Source organism: Topomyia yanbarensis, chromosome 3, assembly GCF_030247195.1.
Source record: "Topomyia yanbarensis strain Yona2022 chromosome 3, ASM3024719v1, whole genome shotgun sequence".
Taxonomy (NCBI): Eukaryota; Metazoa; Arthropoda; class Insecta; order Diptera; family Culicidae; genus Topomyia; species Topomyia yanbarensis.
The window spans coordinates 28,206,635-28,223,773 of NC_080672.1; the positions used below are offsets into that span (position 1 = coordinate 28,206,635).

General features: G+C 39.7%; 1 protein-coding gene across 3 annotated transcripts in view; it reads left to right on the plus strand.

The window, feature by feature from the left end:
* LOC131693518 (insulin-like growth factor 2 mRNA-binding protein 1) overlaps positions 1-17,139 on the plus strand; it is a 221,535-nt gene that overhangs the window by 45,819 nt on the left and 158,577 nt on the right. For 2 of the 3 annotated variants that reach the window (XM_058981415.1, XM_058981416.1), the window contains exon 1: positions 7,516-7,809. The exons of the other annotated variant lie outside the window; for it this stretch is intronic. The gene's annotated coding sequence lies outside the window, so the exon portion shown is untranslated. Of the gene's footprint in view, positions 1-7,515; positions 7,810-17,139 lie in introns of those variants that run through there. 3 annotated transcript variants of the gene reach the window in all.

A 17,139-nucleotide genomic window follows, 5' to 3' on the forward strand; every position in this document is an offset into this window, starting at 1 on the left:
CCGACAGAAACAATAAACTTTATCAATTAAATTAAAATAAATTTAATTCAGTTAAAAATGCGGGCCCCCAAAACAGACCCGGGCCCCAGGGTAGTTGCCCCCCCTGACCCCCCCCCCCCCTCTCGTCGGGCCTGCTTACGTATAATCACAGGTTTATTTACGGGACATTGTCCTGCTAAGTATCATCTGAAAAAAATTGGCAAAAGTTAAGATGACATTTCTCGATTTTGTAACTACGAGCCCGAGAGCTTGGAACATATTCTCTGCGAGTGTGCAGTACTATTTCTTCGAAGGGAGCGATACTTCGGAAGGCATTTTATGACGCCTCACGAGATGTGGCATACCTGTCCCAAACGGATCCTCAGCTACATTGATAATGTAGTACCCGGTTGGGACGACACATGTGGACAAACAAACAACTCGCTTCCAACTACATTGGATTCGGACAATTTGTAACATGTAGAGCAAACATGGGCAACCACAAAAGATAACCTGAATAGTGGTCGCAGTGGCAAAGTTTTCCCTAACAAAAAAGGAGTATCCACCACTATCAGGGACGTCAAAAACCCCAAGTGTCCCGTTTTGTTCAAACAGACACTCAGTCCAGTAATTGACTAATGAAATTTTCTGACATAATGGACCTAATTTTCACAGCTTCCAATGTTACTGATCCCTTTAAAAGCAATCTGATACGTTTTATCCCTGTAGTGCATGCATTTCTGAAGCAGTTGACTCCTAAATGGACCCTCCTTGCTGCGATCGTATCCTTTGATGGCTAAGTCATCACACGAGATCACTAATTCGATCACTGTCCTACAATGAAACTGCAGAAGTAGTCTCTAGAAAATCGATTTTAAAATGCAGTTTAATATGTTATGTATTCACATTATGTGAAACTTGGTTATCTACCAATATAAATATCAATTTCCAGGTTTCGAGAAAACCTCTATGGAAGAGTACTTTTGGGGATTAAAAAGTGCAATTCTGTCAACCGAATATACCTCCATTCGATACCAGATATTGAAGTTGTCGCTTGTCAAATTAAATGTATTTGCATTACTTTCATCTTCATCTCTCCTAGAGCCTGGGCAGGGCACCGAATGATTTGTTATATCACGGAATCCTCACCAGCACCGCGGCTAGATCTAGGAGATCAACATTAATCCAAGATCTTTGCGACAATTTCAATATGACCATCTTAAACACGGGAGAAATGACACAGACTCCTACACCACCAGCATGCGCAAGCGCGACCGGCAGAAACAACCAATGTCTCGTATGACACGGAACATTGATTGGAAGAGTTACGCGACCGCGATATCTGATAGAACCGAATCTACTCAAGAAGTTCCTCCGGATGAGGAGTACAAGTTTTTGGCTGGCTTGATTCTCGACAGCGCGAATCAAGCTCAGACTTAACCCGACCCTGCGCGAATACCCACGGACGGTCTCCCAGCCCGTGGGGAGATGAAGAGATCTCTGAGCTGCATGGATGTAATGTACCTCAGAGCACATGAAGAGAAGAATAAAAACGCTCTTTGCACTTTTCATGCGAACCACCGCTCTTCTCTTTCACAATAAACCTCTTCATTCCGATGTGTGTTGCTCCCATGTGTGCATTCTACTCCATGGTTACACACCTCAAAGAGTAGAAATAAAGAGGCTCTTTAGTGTTCATCTTGGTCCCACGCACACGAAAGCAGTGAAGGCAACCAACAAAATTTTAGAATCGCTCTTCCGATCAATCTTTATCTGAATTGTAGTTTGATTCGCCGTCCTGTCTGTTTGCCAGTGAGGGGAGGGAGGTTACAGGTGACTCTTTGTGTGAAATTCTGCATCTCTTGGTGCACAGCTCTTTCTCTTTTTTGTTTTCAAGTTTCTCTTTGTGCGGATGCACATCGCACAGAGGAGTAACTGGGGTCGAATCCTGGCCAAAATTATTTGCTGCTGCTATTGCTGTCATTTAACTAATTTCTGGAACAATTTGCCATCTATCCACCTACCAGTGCAGAGGTCCATTTTCTATATCTTTGCGAATACTAGTAATCTTGAGGTGATCTTTGCGAATACATTTGTTTTTCCAGTTGCATAAACAGATGATCTGCAGAAAGGGGAGAGAGGAAGAGGCTCCTGTGCATATATTCATAGCGATACTATTTTCCAAACATAGTATTTGGCCCTACAGCATTTCGATGTACCTCAAATTAGTAAAAATTTCAATATTTTCAAATCGCTTGGAATTTATGGATCGGACAAGATCGGAAGAGTTCCAATATTTTTTGGATACCTGGAATCTTGTTTTGTAGTAGTGCTTCAGGAACTTTTCCGGATCTTGTCGTATAATATAACTGTTTTACTTTAAAGTTTGGAATAAAATGTTTAAAAAACGTATTTTTTTAAGTTCGTGCAATGCACAGACCCACTACTATTCTCAGTAAGTTTCAGGCTGAGGTTATACAAATGGTTGTATTCAACTACGTTTGTAATAATATTGTCTTATTTAATACAGTCATCATCACGAGAAAGCGATATTGATACCCAGCAATATCGCTTTCTCGTGATGATGACTGTATTAAATAAGACAATAATGAAAATGATTAAAAAGAACCTGAAAATATCACCATTTCACATCCACGCAAAAAAAATTAATAATTTTTGACATACTCCTAATTTTGCCATGTTTTACAGTAGACTTTTAGGTAGGTAAAAAAATATAATGAAATAAAAAATCGAAAAAAAAATTTGTTTATTGGCCAGGAATTTGTTCTAATTACTCCTCTGTGCATCGCAGCGTTTTTTTGCTGCTCTTTTTTCATCGCTGTATTTCACTCTTTGTGTACATTGTGTGAGCAAATAACAAGCCTGGTCTCAGGCTTTAATAGATAGCAAATTCTCGTCAAGCCCCTTCCAAAAATACCCATAGGTTTTGGAGAATTTCGCTGAACTGGAAATCACCATCTTGGTAGTCCTGTTTCGAAAACACCCTTATTGTTGAAGTGCGTCCCAACGGAATCTTCAATATTCGTCCACATTTTCAAAAATGTAAGTTTTTTGTTTTCAAAGAGTTAAACCGTGTAATTGCTGAATCTAAAATCATCACTTTTCTTAACATCGTTCAAGTGCTTTGCATTCAATGTAACGCAGTTTTTGGAATAAGCGCGATTTTTTCACACGGATTTTGCAATTACCGCGGTTTTCAAAACGGTTTTTTTCACGGCACGTATCTCACGTGTAAAAGAAAAACTTCAGTGTACTTGAATTTTGTATCGGACTTTCGGCAATACCCATGGAGAAACCCCACTAGCTCGCATCATTACCGCTAGATAGCACTATATGCATCGGTTTATCACTCCAAGTGAAAATAGGAAAGATAACTTTATTGCCTACAACTTTGTCAAAGACTTTTTAAATCCGGAAGTTATTAAAAATATTGACAAAGTGATGTTTGAGTAACTTTTGCACAGGGCCAAACTGCGCAAAGTGGTGAATCAGTCGTAGAATTCGACAAATTTGTTTGTTTGCGAAATAACGGGTGAGTTTAGCTAAACAGTATGTTTAGAGGAATTTTAGTACATAATATGAATAATCTATTGGCTAAATAATGTTAGTTTCATATTTCATGCAATAGGGGGACGATATCACTAAGGACATATTTGATACTGAGGTACGGTGTTCCAGACTGGGACGATGCGCTGAAGAAATCGAGAATTCCTGAACAGCGCCTTTCGGCTCGACTGTGAAGGTGAAATGAAAATTATCGACTCTAAGCGTAGAGAATGTCGCAAAAGTGATATGCAAAGACGAAAGGACATGGATTATCGTCAGTAGAGTAGCGACTTGACGAGTCTGACGCGAAGTAGATACTAGAGGGAGCTAAAGAGGAATTGGAGAAGAGATAATCGAAGTAGCGATAATTGGAATAAGCACACCCTACGGGTCGCCTCCTAGAGTAGCTTGACCGCCCGAATAGCTCGAGTAGTTCGCGTCGATACCCCCGTAGCAGGTCGCCGAGGCGCAAGTGTACCGGGTGCCATGCTCCACTCGAACTCGACACTTTACTGGGAAGTTCGTGAGTAGACAGATCCAGCGCCGTAGGTTAGACCGCATCGATGCGCCAGCAGCGGTTTGCCGGGGCACCAGCGAACCGAAAGTTGGCCTGTTGAGGTCCACCACCGGTATCTTTCCGAATAGATCGCTACAAAACTAGTAGTTGTACGGTTCACGGAAACACGAACCAAATGGCTCGCGGAAAGAGGAACTAAATGGCCGACTGAGAAACGAGCTGAATGGTACACGAAAAGATATCAGGAGAAATTCCACCGTTAAGGAACTCTCAGTCGGAGTAGGACAGATTTACCTCCCGGAACTATCCAAGTAGATTGCGACAAAGTTGGGAGGATTTAGCTCACGGGAACGAGGGCTAAATGGTTCAAATAAAATTACCGCCAGAGACTATCCGAGTATATACTTGAAGCTGGCTGGCTCAGGAACACAGATAACCCAAATAGCATAATGTATCCCGAGAATGATGAAATGCAAAAGGAAAGTCGGGCGCCAAAAAGGCTCGAAGGAAGAGTAATGGAGCAGGCGAGGCTCAGAATTAACTGAGAAAAAATTATTATCATAAAAGAGGTGCAATAAAGTGCAATCAGTCTCGTCACGAAGAAATACTTTTAAGCAAAAAGGCAGGCAGAAAGGTAAGGAGTATTTATAGTTGATAGGTACGAAAATGAGTCCCACGGAGAGCCAAAGCACTACAAACGAATTTTTGGAGTTTTTACAACATTTTTTACGAAAAACACACACTTTCCAATCTCGACGAACTGAGTCGATTAGTACATGACACACGGCGCTCCGGGCTGCGGTATGATGAGGGTAAGAGACGATATAAAGCATGTATTAACTTTCAATGACGTTTTCGGCGTCATTCTACCACGAAAACGGCATCGAAACCCAAAATATCTTTGACCATCTTTCCCGGGTTTGGAATGACATCAAAACAATCTGGTGTGAATTACACTAGTTTATAGACAGGACTAAGCTAGCATCGGATCGAGCTCTATTTCTCATTAATGGAGAAAACTTTAGGTAAAAACTATCTTTCTCAATTAAAGAGAAAATGGTTTAACTCTCAAAAAGGCAAGCTAAAATTGTGGCATCAAGAAGCATCGCTCCGAAGACCTAATGAAGTCGAATGCCTTTTTTGTCGTTTTATCAGTGAGAGAATCGACAGCCCAAAAACGCTCGATCATTTGAATTTTAAATTACAAGTTCATTGAACCTATAGAACTGAAACTAGCCGGGCCTCCGAGACCCCTTGCCTTTTTGAAGGTTTAATTCACATTTGCGCGTGAAGTGCATAAAACCTACAACTAAATTAGTTATGAAATTTTCGTATCGTTTTCGTCTCATGACAAATTAATGACAGGACTAAGCTAGCTCCGCTTCTTGTCTTCCTGAGCAAACTCATAGTTCCCTAGGAGTTCTGATTAAGGGACCTTCTTCTGGATTCGGTGGAAAAGCAATATTTGAGATTTTTTGTGTAATAACGAAAAGGCATACAAATTTCCGCTTTTGATTTTTTTATTCGTTATTTATCGTTAATTAGAAAATGATTGTTTTTTGTTTGAAAATTCAAAATGGCGGATTTCGTCGGTCTCTGCGCGCAAAACATCGTCCTACTTCGCCAAGTGTAGGGCCTCCCGTAGTTAACCGGAATGAGAAATTCATATAATTTATTAAAATAGATAAAATTTCCTATGGCTTATACCTAATTTCAATAAATTTTGATGAAAAATAAACCAATTTTATAGACGATAAAAAAGTGAAATTTGTATTTTTTTAATGTGATTTCATTTAAAAATTATGAATAATAAATTTTTCATGCCAATGTTAGGTATAAGTCAGACAAAAAAGTATATACGGAAATATTCCGTTTTTGGCAACATTGTTGTTGTACATAGTAAATCTTTTAAAAAAAGCTCAATACACATTTTGTTGCTATAATTGATATCACTTTTGACTTTATTTCCAAACATGAGAGTCATATCTATCTATCTATCTATATATATAAAAGTCAAAGTTTGTATGTATATGATTTATAGACTCCCAAACGGCTTAACAGATTTCCGTAAAAATTTGCACACAGTAGGTATTTGGTATGGGGTGTGTTTGTGTGCTATTAGTTGGAGATTATCTGCCCACCAGATGGCGCTTTGGAACAAATTGTGTTTTCCTCCTATTTCGCAGAGTGTCGCAGCAACGCGCGATGGGTATTAGCTATTTACTATATTTTATCAGGGGTGGGCATAGCGAATAAAATTAAATTGGTTGATTTGTTTACTATTATTTCATTCCATTTCACGTATGATGTCACAAATTGGAAATAAAAGCTTTTAAAGTATGGTTCAATTTTTGGTACGGTTCCAGTTTTGGCAACTGAAAAAAAAATATTGTTGCCAAAAACGGAATCCTACTGTACTTCCAAACATTTTTTGAATAAATCAAATCAGATCAATAGAACAAGACCTACTCTTGGCGATAGCAGAAAACATATGGTCGGTGTTAAGTCAGACCGGACCAAGTCGAAAAACATCAAAAAATGAGTTAATGATAGCACTGGATAAAGAATTTCTTCATCTACATACCACTTTTACCAGATTTGAAATATGAAACAATAAACAAGAATTATGGTAAAAATTATTTTCCAATTATAATGTAAAGGACTTTAAACGCGTTTTTCGCGAAATCAATGCACTGTCACTTAGTCCGGTCTGACCTAACACCGACTATATGGTTTCGAGAAAAACGCCATTTTAAAGCCGCCATTTTGAATTTTCGAAAAAATAAAAATTATTTTCTAATTATCAATAAATAACGAACAAAGATAATAAGCAGAAGTTCGTACGTCTCAAATCTCAAATATTGCTTTGATTTTCCGCCGAATCCAGGGGAAGGTTCCCGAAAATTAGAAAGATGAGAAAAGATGCATACTAAAATGTTATATTGTATTTCTAATTTCTAAATTTCATTCAATATTCGAATTAAAACGAATTTTGCGTCAAAATCATCGGTTAATGGAGGCCAATCGGAGGGGGGGGGGGGGCTCTCTACGGCATGTGTTAGTCATTTAACAAACCATTCGACACATTTAATCCGCTCATCACAATCAATACTATACGAGCTGATCTCTAAATAACCGCTCTAAAGACCCACAGAAAGGACACCCTAAGGTACGACCAACAAACGCCGCGCGCGTTTTTTTCCTTCCTGTACCCCGGCATTCGCTTTCACTAATGCCCGCGTGCCTGTGTGTTGAGGGATGAACACTTCGCTTACAGTCCGTATACAGTATTTTCATCGGAATCTACGGACGAACTTTAAGGGCGCATGTGCTAGAAGTGACGGGTCCACAAAACGCACGGAGAAGGATCCGATTTGCCGATGTGTTAGAGAAAGGAATCCTCGCTAACACACTCCGGTGAAGCGCACGCCTGTCAGAGCAAAAATTTCCCTGTCGCCATGTTGTATCTCTTTCGGATTCTCTAAATTGTACACACACGGAACGTTTTGAGTTTTTTGTTGTTTTCCGCTAATTCCGGGCTTAACCAGTACGGCTAAGAAGCAGCAACCTTTCGGCCAGTTCAAAATTACAATTATCCGTTTAGTTTTCGTATTAAATTCGGCGCAGCAAAACGAGCTCGCGGTGGGGTTTGATTTCTACCATCAGTGCAACCTCGGAAGAAAAGTGAATAAGCAGGAAAAAAACCGGAAGGACTCTACGCACAAAATTGCCTCAGGGTGGTTCAGGTGAAACTACTTTCCGAATTAACGGAACTGTGTACGGTGAAAACAGATCAAAATCTCGACGTTAGGTGTTACTACTTTTCAAATCACAGAAGAAGAAAAAATCATGGATTTAAGTTCGGAAGCACTCTCGGAAGGTTCCCCAGAGGGATGGGCCTGGGCGAGCCCCAGACGCGCAGTCATCGATGATGGTACCGCATCCGTCAAATCTGACGACAGCGGTAACAATCCACCTCTATCGGATTACGTCGTGGTGTACTCGGAAAATGTGTTTCCCGAAGTTGAAAAGCCCCAACCGGGTCAAAGGTAAATGACTTCTCTGACGTTACTCGGAACCACTGACCTCCCCTATCAACTTCGTTCTGCTGCCATATTATACAACTTGTGACCGACACCCGCGAACCGCGATTCTTCTTCTGTTCCTTGGTCCAGAAGTGGGGTCCCCCCCGAATGGCGCATTTTCTTGCTCTTGGCACGCGTCGCGTGCTTTCTTCTGGAAATAGGAAAGAATAGCAAACAAGGGGAGGATCCGATCCATGCGACACATTTCGATTTTTAGTCTAATGCGTAAATTCTAATTCTTGTAGTCGCTGTCTACGAGAAAGAGGAAAGATTCTCCCCTTTTTTCTGAACTAGATTCCAGCGAGTAGGGAGGTGGGAGTTTCTGCTTCTGAGTTCTAGTTGATGCTTGCTTGATGGCTGCTGCATAGTTGTACGTTCAGGGTTCATTCCGATCGGTGAAAGTCAAGAATGCATTAATTTTTTGGAGTGGCGCTAAGTTATCAAAATCGAGACATACATTTTTGGTTTAACAATTTCTGGATTAGATTTGAGTTTTATTTTGAGCTAAAGAACAGCCGTCGGTAAATTTAATCTAGTTGGCCTTGATACTAAGAATAGTCTATCATATTAAAAAAAAATTAAAAATTATAACCGATGGCAACTTTTTTGGACAATTTGTGTTGCAAATCAGGTTTTGTTTCTAATTATAATATTAAACAATTCAAGTAGCAACGAAAGGATGGCACTTTATAATGATCTTCCTATCGTAGTATTGAGTAATAATTATGCATGTTAGTATTTGTCTAATTAGCAGTTACATACGTTTACTGTATTCTGTTTGGGAGTACAAATCATCTTTCAATGTTCAATTGGGAATCTCAAGAAGATTATTGATCAATACCGCTACCAACTGGGCCCGAAAATAGATCACGGAACGAAAGGAAAGAATGTTAGTCAGGCACGTGTTATCGCTAGAGACCGTATGTAGGTATTACTGTACATTCCGCAGGTGTCACCGAAGCAGAGTGGTTGTTACAAAAAATAGAGATTTGGTTTCTACCTAATTGTACTGGCAATCGCGCAATTCAAAATGTTCGCAGCCTCAATATACCTTTATTCAACTCATTGGTTCAAAGGTTTGGGTGTAAATTGGCGCACTCCGTTCGAGTTTTCACTTGCACTTGCACTTAAAAACGAGTAATTCACTAGCCATTTACGTTGTTATACTGATTTTTACGAATCAAGCAAATATATTGATGCCAATTTATAGGCCGAGCATCCTCCCCTATAGGACCAAAATACTCCCATTACCCTACCACAATTCACCTATTTATGAATATAGAATAATTGAAAAGTTGCAGCAGCAGCTTTTGTTTACATTTTCAAATTGTCATGCGTTGGTCGCAGGTCGAATGCATTCCGTACCCAGGTTCTAGACGGTGGCAGTCGTTTTGCGGTTTAGCAGAAGTTGGCCTCATTCTCGATTCCGACCATTATTGCACGAAACTACCCATGCTACCAGGTTAGGTTGTGGTTTTTTTCGGAAACTTCGTGCAGTAGCAATACTAAATTGAAAAACAGCATGGAGTACATACGTACATAGAATATGGTGTCAAAGCGATCTCCGTCGGGACGCAGTTGTAGAATGCCGAATCTTCACGGCACTGACACGAATGAAACCACAAAACCAAACTTCCAGAGGAGGTAAATAATCACTCGATCAACGTTGGGGTATAGAACAGAAATAAGGTTCTAACGAAGTGCAATTACCGACCGACCGATCAATTTGCATCTGTCAAAGGTAAACAGCCTCAAGCGTGCGGAACGATTCCGACACAAAATTACGTTGATAATCGATTGTTGAACTCCGCACTTTTATTCTGGGTGGTATAATTTTGAGCCGGTTTCCCGGATCTTGATTGGTGATAATGATGATCCATGTGGTAGCCGGGAGGCCGTTGTGCGTAACTGCACATTCGAATTTGATGGATGTACACTGAGGGTACAAATGCAAGGTTAATATTTATATCAATTCGTTTTTACTTTATTATTACGCAAATGATTAAGAAGGTTTTGCATGCAGGAATTTAATTGGAATTAGGCTACTGAAAGAGAAGAAGGAAATATGTATTGTGTATACAGTCGAGAAAGTTACAGGAAAACTAATTGTATCATACAACTTAATGATTTTGTACCTAATTCTGTCATCGATCCACATTTTGTACTGCAAGGAAGTGTCTTAAGTCCTGTTTCAATAATTATGTATATAAATGTTGAATTTGTTCAGTTCGGCTAAGAATATAGATGGCACGAGAAAAAGTTGCACTATAGAAAATTTTTCCATTAATTTAAATAGTGAGTAGGGTTGTTCCAATCTCACAAAAATCTGATTTTTTTAATGGTTTGAGATAGAGTTCCGTAATCTTTCAGAAAATTCAAGAAAATCATATTCTGAAAAACTTTGTCGAAGACAAATAGTTTATAAATAAATAGGAAGAGAAATTACGAAAATCGTGTCTAAGGTCCTGAAATCCTGAATGTAAATCACAGTACTCTGCCAAAAATATTCGATAATGACCAAACAAATACCACGATAACGTTAATACAAATCAGTGTCCCAAAATTGTGAACTATAATTATAAAAAACTGTTTTAATCCACCTAGTGCTGCAATTGTGCCTTTCTCAATCTATAATCCATGACTGGTTATGTTCAACATAATTGCGGAAATGTCTATTACATAGGGTAATGAATCTATTTTCACCATATTTCTATTACAACCCTACCCATTTAAAACAGTTTTTAGACCGGCGTCGGCCATCTTTGTACAACGCATTAGCTCAAATGGCAGGGCGACAATTGGGACACTCGATTCGAGTTTCCATTGCACCCAAATACGAGAATTTCATAATTTTCAGGGCATTTGTGTTATTATTTATTGGTTCTTAAAAACGATGCAAAGCTTTTGATGCCAATTTACACGCATCGCATCGATTATAGACCGAGTAATTAATGAGTTAGTGAGGCACCCAGGCACTTTAACCTACGCAGTACACTTTGCACCTACACACAATGGCTCGCCAGCCAGGAACTTGATTAGCTATGTGTCGACGGTGAAGCACTTGAATTAGCTTAATCAGAATTAGTTCAATGTTGTCTTCTTGCTAACTTATTTTGGGATGCAGGGGTTGGTATGTGAAGAGGTTGAATAACCCACAACCGAACCACCCCAGCTTATTTTGGTATGCCAGGTGATATAGTGGTGGTATACAGATGATAGGGTAAAGAGGAAGGGCGGGGATATTATGGATGGATGGGGTGATAGTCTAAGGGGGTGATCTGAGGAGGGTTTTAAGGCGGTGATGACGGAAGGAGGGGGTGACTAGTGGGTAATCGTTCTCCGTACATCCCTAACTACGCCTCTGTTAAAATTCATAAATATCCGTCGAAAAAAAAAATCGCTGGGATTAGGTTGACGATTTTCAGATTGCATATGACGTTTCTATACGAGGAAGGCCACAATAATCAATTTGAAATCATAAAAATAACCTCGTGTTACCGAGAGTGAAGACAGTAAAGTGATTTTTACGCATAACCAAATACATAACGTGGTTTCCACATACACTTTAAATCAATGCCGTACTTAAAGCGCACGTAAACAAAAACGAACAAAATGGCCCAAGAATCGGAATGTATTCCTATCGAAGTTCTCAAGACTGAAATTGTTCAAAATTGTTTCAAAGTTTCTTGCACTTTAGTGGGTGTTACTAAATTAAATGTCCCGATATATCAAATTTGATCAGATGTATTCAACGAGTGCAAATTTGTCGGTCATTGGATCTGGTGAAAAGTATGGCGGCTGTAGAAACTACGGAATCTGAAGAACGTTTTTGGTCTGAAATGTTTAAAGATCGAGCCGACTCAACCCACAGTTAGTTGTGCAATTATTTATGAATGATAATGTTAGCTACATAGTTAGGATGCATCAGGATTCAGCTCCGTAGGGGAGATCCGGGCTAGTTGGCAGTGTTACTAGTTTTCATTTTGTATCGCTTTGATTTAGGGAGATCTTGTAAAAGGAATATGTTGCATAAAAGGGCAGACTGTAGGCAACATCCCTGAATTTTATGAAAGTGTTTTTTACATTGTCTCTGATTTTATAGACACAAATATGAGACGCGGAAAACTGTATGATGTATGTACGCTATAAAAGAAGCAATCAAATAGGGATTCAATTACTTCAGGGGTTCTTGTGGAACGTGCTGAATGTCTTTCCAATAAAACTGTATATTCGAGAAGCAGCACTATATCTCTAAAAACAGAGACAAGATGATTCTGTCAGCTTACCCTAACCGCCAACAAGCCCCGGGCTTCCCTATTATACTAGACATACTTTGTAATCATAATACTCTCAAGCCTCTAATCAATCGAAACCAAAACAACACCAAGTTCATCTGAGAGTCGGTGTGGGCAATGTTGGTAGAACTTCGGTCGAAAATACTTTATTTGCCGTAATTGCAATAATCACATATTCTGATTTTTAGCCGAGTTTAAGTATTATGATGGCATAGGTATATGGGAAATTCCGTAAAAAACATGAGTTATAGAGTTTCGGCCCTGTGTTAAACAATCCATTTTCAGGGTGATTGCATAACCTTTCTATAGGAGAAAGGCAGAAAGGATTATAAGGGAAACTCGCGTGTCATCGGATTCTTCTACTTAATTCCGGAACCAATACTTCGTTCAAATGAAATTCGGCAGCGGTCAATGTGAATACTATATATACCCTTTCATTTAAGACTAAGAGTGTGAGAATCGAGTCAGCAGTATATGAGAAACAGGTGGCCATTTTCTCGAATTTCCGGAATCCTCAACAGTTCCCAATGTGATCAAAGAGACTTTGATTTGAAATTAGTGATGTGGACCAGCAAGTTCAAGCAATTTAGAACTAATTTTAATCATTTTTGCCTTTCTCATATAAAGAAAGGCTATGCAATCACTGTAAAAATCGACTTTTTAACCGAGGCCCGGAGGGCCGAGTGTCATACACCATTCGATTCAGTTCGTCGAGATCGGCAAATGTCTGTGTGTGTGTATGTATGTGTGTGTGTATGTGTGTGTGTGTGTATGTGTGTGTGTCATTTAAACTCACACAATTTTCTCAGAGATGGCTGAACCGATTTTCGCAAACTTAGTTTCATCTGAAAGGTATAACGCTCCCATAAGCTGCTATTGAATTTTTAGTTGATCCGACTTCCGGTTCCGGAGTTACGGGTTGAAGAGTGCGGTCACACAGCAAATTCCCATATAAACTGGTACCACCATGATGTTCAAATGATGTAAAACATATTAAAATTGATGTAACATTACTCTAGTTTGCGGGTCTGGATCACTAATGATCAATCAAAGCAGCTTTGACCACATTGGCCACCTATGACGGTTCATGACGCCCCCGGGGAACCCGCCAAGTTCCTAAGCTAATATCACACCCATTCCCCAATGAATTCTCTACCGATTTTTACAAACTTGATTTCAAATGAAAGATACAGTAATGCCATTGACTGCTGCTGAATTTCATTCTGTTCTGACTCTTGCTTCCGGAGTTACAGGGGTGTTAGTAAGGATACACTGGAATTTCCCATATAAATCGGTACAATCGTAATACCTCAGAGGCTAAAAACTATTGAAATGGTCACCAAATTACTTCTAATCGCAGATTTAGATCACTGATTGCCAATCAAACATTCTTTGAATATATTGTCCACTATCGACGATTCCGGAAGTCCGAAAGTCCGGAATTCCGGGCATATTCTACAATTATAGTCACATCGGTTCTTCGGTGATGACTGAACCGATTTTCTCAAACCAAGTCTCAAATGGAAGGCAAAATATGCAGTTGAGTATTGCGTCGCCGCCCCTCCCCCCCGCCTTGCCCGGGCACCTCCCTCCTTCATTACTCCCCTCCCCTTGGACCACCCTCACGGCAGCATTTCCTTCATCCACCCTGTATACCGAAATAAGATGAAGAATTTCTGACGCATCCTCCACTCCCACTCTACCCATTCCCTTCACTTTCAAACCCATTCCACCAACATTTCAAAATATAATCACATGAAGATAACATTGAGCTTATGCTGATTAAGCTACTTAAATATTATTCTTTTGCCTTTCTCATATAGAAAGTTTATGCAATTGCTCCAAAAACCGACTTTCTAACCGAGGCCCGGAGGGCCGAGTCTCATATAACATTCGACTCAGTTCGCCGAGATCGCAAAATATCTGTGTGTATGTATGTGTGTATGTATGTATGCTTGTATGTGTGTATGTGCAGATTTGTTAACAAAATGTCCACATCGGTTTCTCGGAAATGGCTGAACCGATTTTTACAAACTAAGATTCAAATGAAAGGTATAATATTCCCATAGGTTGCTATTGAAATTCATTTTCAACCGACATCTTGTTGCGGATTACGAGTTGAAGAGTATGGTTACAAAACAAAATTTGTTGATTTGTCCACATCGGTTTCTCGGAATTTTCTGAACCGATTTGGCAAACTTGATTTTAAATGAAGCTCGCTCGGTCCATCAGCTGCTGTTGAATTTTGTGTGGATCCGAGTTCTGGTTCCTGAATTACAGGGTGATACGTACGATCACGCATCAAATCTCGATTCTAACGAATTCTGCGATGAATGTAAAAAGGTGATTTTTTTTCCAAAATGTAAACACAACTGTTGAATTTGTAGATCTAGGTCACCAACAGTCATTCAAAGTCTCTTTGGCCACACTGGCCACCATCGACGGATCCGGAATCATCCAAATTCAGAATTACGGTTATATTGGTTTCTCGAAAATGGCTAGACCGATTTGATCAACTTAGTCTCAAATGAAAGGTGTTGCGTCCCCGGAAACTGAAATTAAATTCCATCTTCATCCGACTTCCGGCTCCGGAGTTACGGGTTGTGGAGTGCGATCACATAGAAAACTCCGATTCAAACCGATACCGCGATGAATGCAAAAAGGTGCTCTTATATATACTTACCAAGTGTAATAAGAATGAAAGACATTTCCATAATGTTATATTGTACGAACCAGCTATTAAATCATAGTTTGGAGAAATGAGAAAGGCACAATTGCACCTCTAGGTGGATTAAAACAGGTTTTTTCATCATGTAGTTACAAAGATTATACCGGTTTGTATGGGAATTCCGCAAGTAAGCGCATACTTCAACCCGGAACACAGGAGCCAGAACTCCGATTCCAATGGAATTTAATAGGAGATATTAGGTATGCTGTAGCTTTCATTTGAGATTATATTTGAGAAAATCGAGCCAGGTTTTTCTGAGAAGCAGATGTGTGTTCAATTCAGGAACTTAGCTACCTTCCCGAAGCTTCCGGTTTTGCCGAAGGTGTCCAAAGTGGTCAATGTGGGTTCGGTTTGGCATCAGTGAAGCTTTAAATCTAAGCAATTTAGAACACATTTCATGAAATTTTGCATCTTTTAGATAACATGCTGATTCCGATTTATATGGGAATTTCATGCGTGACCGCACTCTTCAGCCCCAACTCTGGAACTGGAAGTCGGAATTGAAGGAAATTCCATAACAACGTTGTACCTTTCATTTGAGACTAAGTTTGATAAAATCGGTTCAGCCATCTCCGAGTAACCCATGTGCATTTTTTGGTCACATAAATACATACATACGCCCATACACACATACGCACACATACAGACATTTGCCGAAGTCGACGAACTGAGTCAAATGGTATAAAAGACTCAGCCCTTCTGGCCTCGCTTAAAAAAATGGGATTCAGAGTAAATGTATAGCCTTCGTATAGAAGAAAGGCAAAACCTGTTTTATTCCACCTTGTGATGCAATTGCACCTTTCTCTTTTATCCAAATTGTAATTTAATTGTAATAGTAATTGTTAAGTATAATTGTAGAATCCAAACTTCTGATTTATCCAAACTATGATCCCATGGTATTACGGTGGACACCTATATACAAGCGCTCGCTTGCCACGAACCTGATGGGCTACGTGCCGGCGCTGAAACACTTGCAACACAAAATGTTGAATATTTATTTAGCTTAATCAGCGTTGTCTTAATTTTGTCTCCTTGCCAATTTATTTCGGTATGTGGTGGTGAGGGTGTGAGGGTAGGAGTATATGGATGAATGTGTGAGAGTAGGCGGGTGAGGGAGGAAACAAGGGGAATGTAATTCCCAATCTTACTCCCTAGCTTATTTTGATAAAGGGGGTGGGGGTATGATAATGGAGTTGAAAGGTGGGGGGGGGGGGGTGAGAAGGGAGGGGATGACGTAAGAGAGGCGTTATGTAAGTTGAAAGGGATAACCCTCAACCTCCCTATTTATCCCAGTATCCCAGTATCCCAGTTTCAGAAAATGCATCTTAGTCCTAAAAATATAGATTTAGGGATTAAGTTGTTCATTTTCGGAGCGATTGCGTAACCTTTCCATGGGAGAAATGCAAGAAGTTTTATATAAGAAATTCACGTGTAAACCCGTAATACAGAAACCAGAAATCCGATTAACATGAAATCCAATAGCAGTCAATAGGAATGCTGTGGCAATAGCTGCCAACGAGAAAGTTGTACCTTGTACATACACACATACACAGATACGCATACACACAAATATTTGCCGGACGCGACGAAATGAGTCGAATAGTATAAGAGAGTCAGCTCTCCGGGCCTCGATTGATAAGTCGATTTTCAGGGTGATTGCTAAACCTTTCTTTTGAAAAAAACGAATAGGTTTATATGGGGAACTCGCGCGTGATCGGATTCTTTAGCACATAACTCCGCAACCAGTACTGCGAATCTAATGAAATTTGATAGCAATCAATGGGAATATCCTATCTATCCAATATTAATTTTTTTTATATTGTTACGACATTTAATTAGCAAGGGACTGGAAGGTGTGAAATATTTTTCAATATTAAGAGCCATAGTACTCAAGAAAGAGCAAGGAGTTGACGTTTTGAAAATCGTGAAATAGGGTCATATGAGCAAGCTTAGAGTTTTCCGACGATT